General features: G+C 40.4%; 1 protein-coding gene across 1 annotated transcript in view; it reads left to right on the top strand.

The window, feature by feature from the left end:
• Positions 1–406: 406 nt before the first annotated feature.
• sar1b (secretion associated, Ras related GTPase 1B) overlaps positions 407–7,139 on the top strand; it is a 28,268-nt gene continuing 21,535 nt past the window's right edge. Inside the window, exon 1 of the mRNA XM_039674532.2 lies at positions 407–567. The gene's annotated coding sequence lies outside the window, so the exon portion shown is untranslated. The remainder of the gene's footprint in view (positions 568–7,139) is intronic.

Genomic DNA, 7,139 nt, shown 5'->3' with positions numbered 1-7,139 from the left:
ATGGGACATTTTCCTGCATTATTAAAAACATTCCAAACATTTAACATCATCAAGCTAAAGCGGAGAATCCATATATCTTTCAATTCCTGCACACACACGTTTTCAAAAGACAGTGTTGTATCTTGATCAATATGTTTTCGTGGATCGTGAAAGGTTAAGCCTTAAGAACAATTTATAATCGATGTCAACACACCTCAAAACTAAATAAAAAAACAAAAGCTACTTATACTAAATATATAAACATATACGTGTGTATATAAAATATAATCTATATAAGTCTATAAAGTATAATCTTTAAATGTAATCTATATTGGTCTGAAGGTCTCTGCATATGTACTTTAATGAATTGTTTCGTGAATAACCCGTCGCGTCGCGGTTGTTTACCTGATGTTTAAGTGGTTGTTTCCGCCCCGGGCGGTTTCGGTTGTGACACACGCCGGAAGTGCCGCCATTGCTGTGTGTCGTGGCTGTGAGCTGTGAGCGGAGTGTGTTCACTCGACTGGACTCCTGTATTCTCTCGTTCATCTGCATTCGGAAGAGCCACACTCACCTGTACACACACTCGAGGTGAGTGTTCACCTGCCCAGGTGTTTCTCCGTGTGCTCATCGGTGTGTTTCCGCGCGGGTTCCGTGTTGCCGGGCGCTGGCGCTCAGGCTAACGGCAGACTGTAGTTGTGTAACGCCGAACTGCGCTTATTAAACTCGAATCATATCGTGCCATCACCACAGCGTCGGTCCTGAGTTCTGTTCGGTCAGTTTGCCGTGTCGTGGAGACGGTTTCGCGGTTCGGGTGTTGACAGCGTTAGCCCGGTTAGCATCAACAGTGACACGTACATCAAACTCCGATAGCGACTCCAGATCATATTCATAATTATATCTCACTCACATCGCGCTGCTGTCGGCTGGGCTGAAGAAAACAAACAGGAGATTAAAACACGTTTCATCAGAAATAATGTGTGTGTTAAACCTTTAATGCCGTTTTAAAGGAACGTCTTGGGCAACAGCGCTTGGTTTAACGTCACATAAACAGTCTTAATTCATAATACACATATGGACATGGTTATTTTCCTCAACCGTATGCATTTAGTTTATCAAAAGCGGCTGACAGGAAAAAGCAATTGACTTCAAGTTGTTCAACATAATCTGTCATTATTATTTAATTGTTTCTCTTGTTTTTAGCATGTTCTTTTCTGTTGGCGCTATCTGTCGTGTTTCATTGCGTTATCATCACGAATAAAACAAACACAACTGTGTAATGTGATTGCAAAATCTTGAACACATTTTAATATCATTTGAATATATGTTGGAGATGTAGGCCGGGCTTCAGTGTGTGTTTATAAAAGCGTGTGTGTTTATAACAGCCAGGCCTCCACTATGGCAGACTGAGCTGAGATAGCCTGAGCCAGTGTGATGACCCCAGTGTAGTGACCCCAGTGCGGTGACCCCAGTGTAGTCAGGGGCGTCATGCAAGCCAAAATTCTGGGGGGGCACAATCTGAGATGTTGCAATTGTTTCCTGATGAGTGATCATGTAAGGGGGGGTCAGGGGGTTTCTCCCCCTGAAAATTTTTTAAATTCTGGCTGCTAAACATACCATTTCAATGCAGTTTGGGAGGGACAGAAATACCTTAACGGAGCTAGCAGCAACCCTCCTCTATCTGAGGACTAAGTTAAAGTATCTTTTTTGTAAGTTTATGTAAAAGACAGGTTGATGAAAGAACTGTAAGCTCAAATTCAAAAGCTTTTGAAGTCTACTTCATTAAGGCATATTTACACACACACACTTACTGTACACTTAGGCCTTCTACACATGTTTTTAAAAAAACAGTACCATTGCAGTTTTTATGTTATGATTTTAAATAGGTATGTGACCTAAGAACGATCTTACATTAAAGGTATATAAAGGGGCTAAGGTCTGACTTTGTGGTTCTCTGAAATTAAGTTATTTTAATATCAATATGTGAGGAAGGACTTTGAAAGAAGTTTGACAGATTTCAGTGCTGAATAAGGTTAACACTACCCCGTTTATTTGAGCATATGATTTTGTCGCACCTTTTTTTTTCTTTTCTACATGCCATGGGATAAATCAGTGCATGCTGATGAATAGTGGTCTTAATCTGCGTACCCTAGTTTTGCACTGATGTAAAAAGACTGACAGTGACACAAAGACCTCATGTCAGCAAAATGTTTTAATCTTTTAACTCTCAAAAAAACTATTAAAAAACATGTATGTTCTTTAAAATTAGATTATAATTTTACTGTCTTACCATATGGATGGAATTGATAAGATTTTAACAATAATAATGCCAATGACGTTCTGTTTATCGATCCGATTCTTTAGAATCAGAATCAGATTCTTTAACGATTCTCTTATTGATTCTTGATAGCAATGTGTGGAAAAATGTAGTCATGTGCTTTTTTTTTTTTTTTTAAATCTTAAGTAGCCTAAGCAAACTGTACTTTTTATGTAATTCAAGTAATAAATAGAACATTATTGTAAAGTGTTACTGATTAGTTATACACCGATTCAGACGTCTCCCGAGTTCACTGTTGGAAAGATCAGTTGTTTTAACCATTCATTAAAATGAATCGGTTCAAAGGAGTCATTAGTTCGCGAATTGGACGTGTTATGCGCGTTGTGTGATTATAGCTGTAAGGACATGGATGTCATGTTTATGTCAGCTGAATGTCCAGAACGCTTCTCAGAGAAGATAAGGCAACTTATTTAGCACAATTCACACCCAGCGGTAAATAAGGGGGAAAAACACAGAATGCTCCACATTAAACTTTCATCTTCCGACCTTTTACCACCGTGTCGATTTATTTTGATTAATATGTGCGAGGGTGGGAGAGAGCAATTTGCAAGAGTTTTGTATGGCAGGCAGTAACGTTAGCCAACTAGTTTACGGTTAGACTAGGCTAGCTATTGATAACGTTACACTGCATAACATTGTTGATTCTCTGAATTCGCAGCTAATATCAATTGCATAACTTTTGATCAAGTTAAAATGTCCAGGTCAACCATAAATAATCCCACTACCTTTTAATATCATCCGATTACTAATTCAATGCCGATTTGTTGCATTTCCAACTTACCACTCGTAAAACATTGCCAGTTCAACGTGCGAGCTGCTTGTACTGCCGGAACATACACAGCAAAGATTCTACGCGCGTAGATTTGATACACAGACACCATATTAGGAAAAACGGGCGGGCTAATGCTGACCGATTTATTATTACACATCAAGAAAAAGAATATATTTGAGTCGTTATAGGCTCTGGTAATTATGGAGCATAATAGGAATAAAGGAATCAGGGAAAAAATGAAAAGAAGTTTTAAAAGAATTAAAAAAAAATTATCAGGGAGGAAAAATCTGAGGGGGCACGTGCCCCCTCACTTTGAATGGGCATGACGCCACTGAGTGTAGTGACCCCAGGAGCTGTCTATAAGTGTCCTGATTCAGTAAGGCCTAACCCCGGGTTAATCTAGCTCCTATAGATCAGTGTGTTCCTGAACTCGCCCAGTGATCGGGTTTAGTGTTAGTGGTGTACTCTTTAACCCTTTATCTTTCAGTCTGAGGCTCGATGTGACATCATCGTCAGCTGACTGGTCTCTGATTGGTCCAGCATGTTACGCCACACGACTAATTTGCCGTAGAAAAGTTGTTGATGTTGGTAAGCAGTGAGTGGTTAAGAGACGGTCTCGAGATCTCAGTCCTGAACGCCAGCCATTCGGGTGTGTGACGTGACGGTGAACGCTCAGGTGGAGCCGGTGTGTGTCGTCATGTTGTGTTGTGTATGACCCTGTGTCGGTGAACACTCAGAGAGTGTGTGTGTGTGTACAGTAACTTTACGCTTCTAATAAAGATGTTGTATTACACATTACACCAGCAGGGGGAGACTCGAGACTGTCGGACGGAGTGAGTCATTGAATCATTCACACTGATTATAACACTTATTGTTATAAAATTAAATCAATTAAACAATTAAAATAGACTGCAGCAATTAACATGTGTCAGAGCCTTTAGTTACTGTGTAATAGTGCGTTCGGGTGTGTGTGTTCCAGGATCAGTTGTCCCTCAGGCCTTCTGATTGATGAGCCTGTTTCTACACTCATTTGTTGTGCTTTTGAAAATTATAGATAGATACGGGGCTTAAAGTATTCTGGCTCCGTGCCCGATCTCCGGCGTGCTGCCGTGAGGGAAAAATTATTATTTTCACGATTCTTTTTTGTCCAACTTTAACGTGTTAAAATATTAAATGCAAACGCAGCATCTGTTCTCTTTGTCATCTTTGAGCTAGGGTTATGACCACGCCAATGCTTTAACCACTCATGCACGGCAAGACAAAACACACACGCACGCACGCACAAAAAGACGTGCTACGGTATCGAGTTCTCTTCTACGCGTGAACGAACAATAACACGCACTCAGTTTTGTCGAGCATCCTCTCAAGAACAGTCTTAAATGAGTTCAATAAAATCTTAAATGGAAGTGAATAGCCGTGAGAGGATGAGATCCTGTCAGCAGCGGCAGATCTTAAAGAGACAGGAGTCTGTCAGTGCGGTTAACCTAATGAACAGAGAACAGTACTAACTGCACTTGACTAAAGAACGCCTTTAGCTTTGATGAGGATTAATGTATATTTCATTTATAATTTATTATTATACTGTTTTACTGGACTGTTTTATAATCTTATGCAATTTCCGTACGGTACAGGTAAATGACATTTATTATGGGTATAATTGAGAAGTGAGAAGTTCACTTAAATTAAAGTTTTTTTTATATTTTTTTATATTTGGTCACATTCAAATCAGTAGCTATTATTAGTGATACTGGCTTACATTGATAAAAAAATGACATTAAGCAGGGACGTGCACAGGATTTTTTAGCCCCCGAAAAAAAAAAAAACTCATGGGCTAAATGAAGGACTGAGAACAACAGGGTCTTTATTTAAATATATGCACACAAAGAAGTAAAAAACTGAAATACAGTACTCAACCTTAACTACTACTAATATTAACACAGAAAAACATGAAAATCACTACATTAATGTCCCAATCAGTATCCTATCAAGTCACAACTTAAATGCCACCAAAATACACATGAGAAAAAGAGTTCCTCATATTATTGTTCATTGTTTTTTTAATTATTAGTATTTATTTATTTTTTAAATTGGTAAGAAATAATCTGTATTGAATTGACAGATGGGAAAAAACTCACTTCTAATAAAAATAAAAATAAAAAAACGCTTATATTTCGGAAGAAAATACAATCCTTTTAACCTTTTGGCTTCCCGTACATAGGCAGCCCTGGTCTGATGGTACATATGAACTGGTAGGAGGGGTAACGCAAGCACGGCGACGGGCTTTATAGCGCAATCACTAGACGTAGCGCGGCCACATACAACAACAAAAACAAACCTGCCTTGCCGTGACCTTAATAACGGAGAACGAACGGCAGCGTTTAAAGATTATGCTTGAGTTCTGTACGGAGAAACACAGACGAAGGCTCCAGCGGTATATGATATGAAGTAATATGATGGAAGAAGATAAAAGAGCCGAGCGCAGGAGGCAAACAGTTTAGCTATTATTAGCAATCAGCTGGTTGAATGCGTTTTGTTTGTCTTAATCCTCGTTGTAATGTTTTGCAAGAACACAGCATATGGCCGACAGCGCGCTAGCTCTGTGTTGACAGTGGGCATGACTTAAGTTGAACCAATCAGCGTAGACCTCGGGAAAGGGAACTAAAGAAGTCCTCGCTGTAGACTAGGTACTGAAAGAGTTATAGGAACTACAGTCTGAGGAACTACAAAATACCCAATTTAGTATGGTGGGAACACGAGAAAAAAAGGGTTATAGGAACTGCAGAAGTCCCTCCGGTCGGAAAGCGGCTTATGTGATCATGCGTTGTGGACAGGGTCCGAAATGAACTTTGACTCGCCTGCCACGGGGACTGGTAGATGGAAAATCCACCGGCCAAAATAATGAAAAACCTTTTTATGTCACATGTACATTTACAAAGCTATATCACATATACAAAGCTGAACCTGATGGTAGGGTCAGGGGTTCTGTGGGTCTGGGGTCAGGTACAGGTGTTCTGTAGGTCAGGGTCAAGGGTCAGGTACAGGTGTTCTGTAGGTCAGGGTCAAGGGTCAGGTACAGGTGTTCTGTAGGTCAGGGTTAAAGGTCAGGTACAGGTGTTCTGTAGGTCAAGTTCAGGTGATGGAGATGTGTGTGATCATCAGGCGCTGCGTTCTCGTCTCTGCGCCGCCCGTCAAAATAAAAGTCCCGCTTCCAACACATCGGCCAATCAGAAAAACTTATTGACCGATGCCGATATTTTTAAAATGCCAAATATCGTGACCGTGGCGATATATCGGTCGAACACTAGATGGACTCATGAATCATGTCGTCATATGATGAGGCAGCAGAGCCTGAAACAGCACGAGCGTCACTCCTGCTTCAGTGTGTGTGTGTGTGTGTGTGTGTGTGTGTGTGTGTGTGTGTGTGTGTGGTTACGTTAAATGAAGTGCTCATCTGCGCCGTTCATTCACACAAGCAGAAAGTGCAGGGTTCACATTTAAATAGTCTTTTTACAGTTTAATACACACACACACACACACACACACACATCAGCAGCGCCACCGGTCGCCATGTCTCGGGTATCGTGACGCTTAACAGTTTTTAGTACCGACTTTGTACCGAAGTACCGAACATTTTGACAACACTAATCTGTACTTGTGTGTGTGTGTGTGAGATTGCTGACGTGTGTATCAGGCGTGTCCTTCACCTTTACCGCTGCTGTTCTTTACTCTAGTTTACACACACAAACACACACACGTCACACACACTGATTCATCTTCCTCAGTGTGTGTGTGAGCATCTACTCTCCTAACGTCTTTCTTTAACCGTTCCAACAACATCTGTCATCTCCACACATTTCTGTCATGATGCTTTATGAAATACGAGCATAAATCATACAGTCACAGGTGTGTGTGTGTGTGTGTGTGTGTGTGACGAGCGTCGGTGAGTGAGTGACACACACATATTAGATATTAAAGCAATATATATATCTTTATCAGTACAGATGCAATACAACCAAGAACAAATAAACATTTCAATAAAGAATAACTGCAATT

Source organism: Pimephales promelas, chromosome 19, assembly GCF_988280905.1.
Source record: "Pimephales promelas chromosome 19, fPimPro1.hap1.1, whole genome shotgun sequence".
Taxonomy (NCBI): Eukaryota; Metazoa; Chordata; class Actinopteri; order Cypriniformes; family Leuciscidae; genus Pimephales; species Pimephales promelas.
Note: the sequence above shows the minus strand (reverse complement) of the source record. Positions and strands in the feature narration are given on the sequence as shown.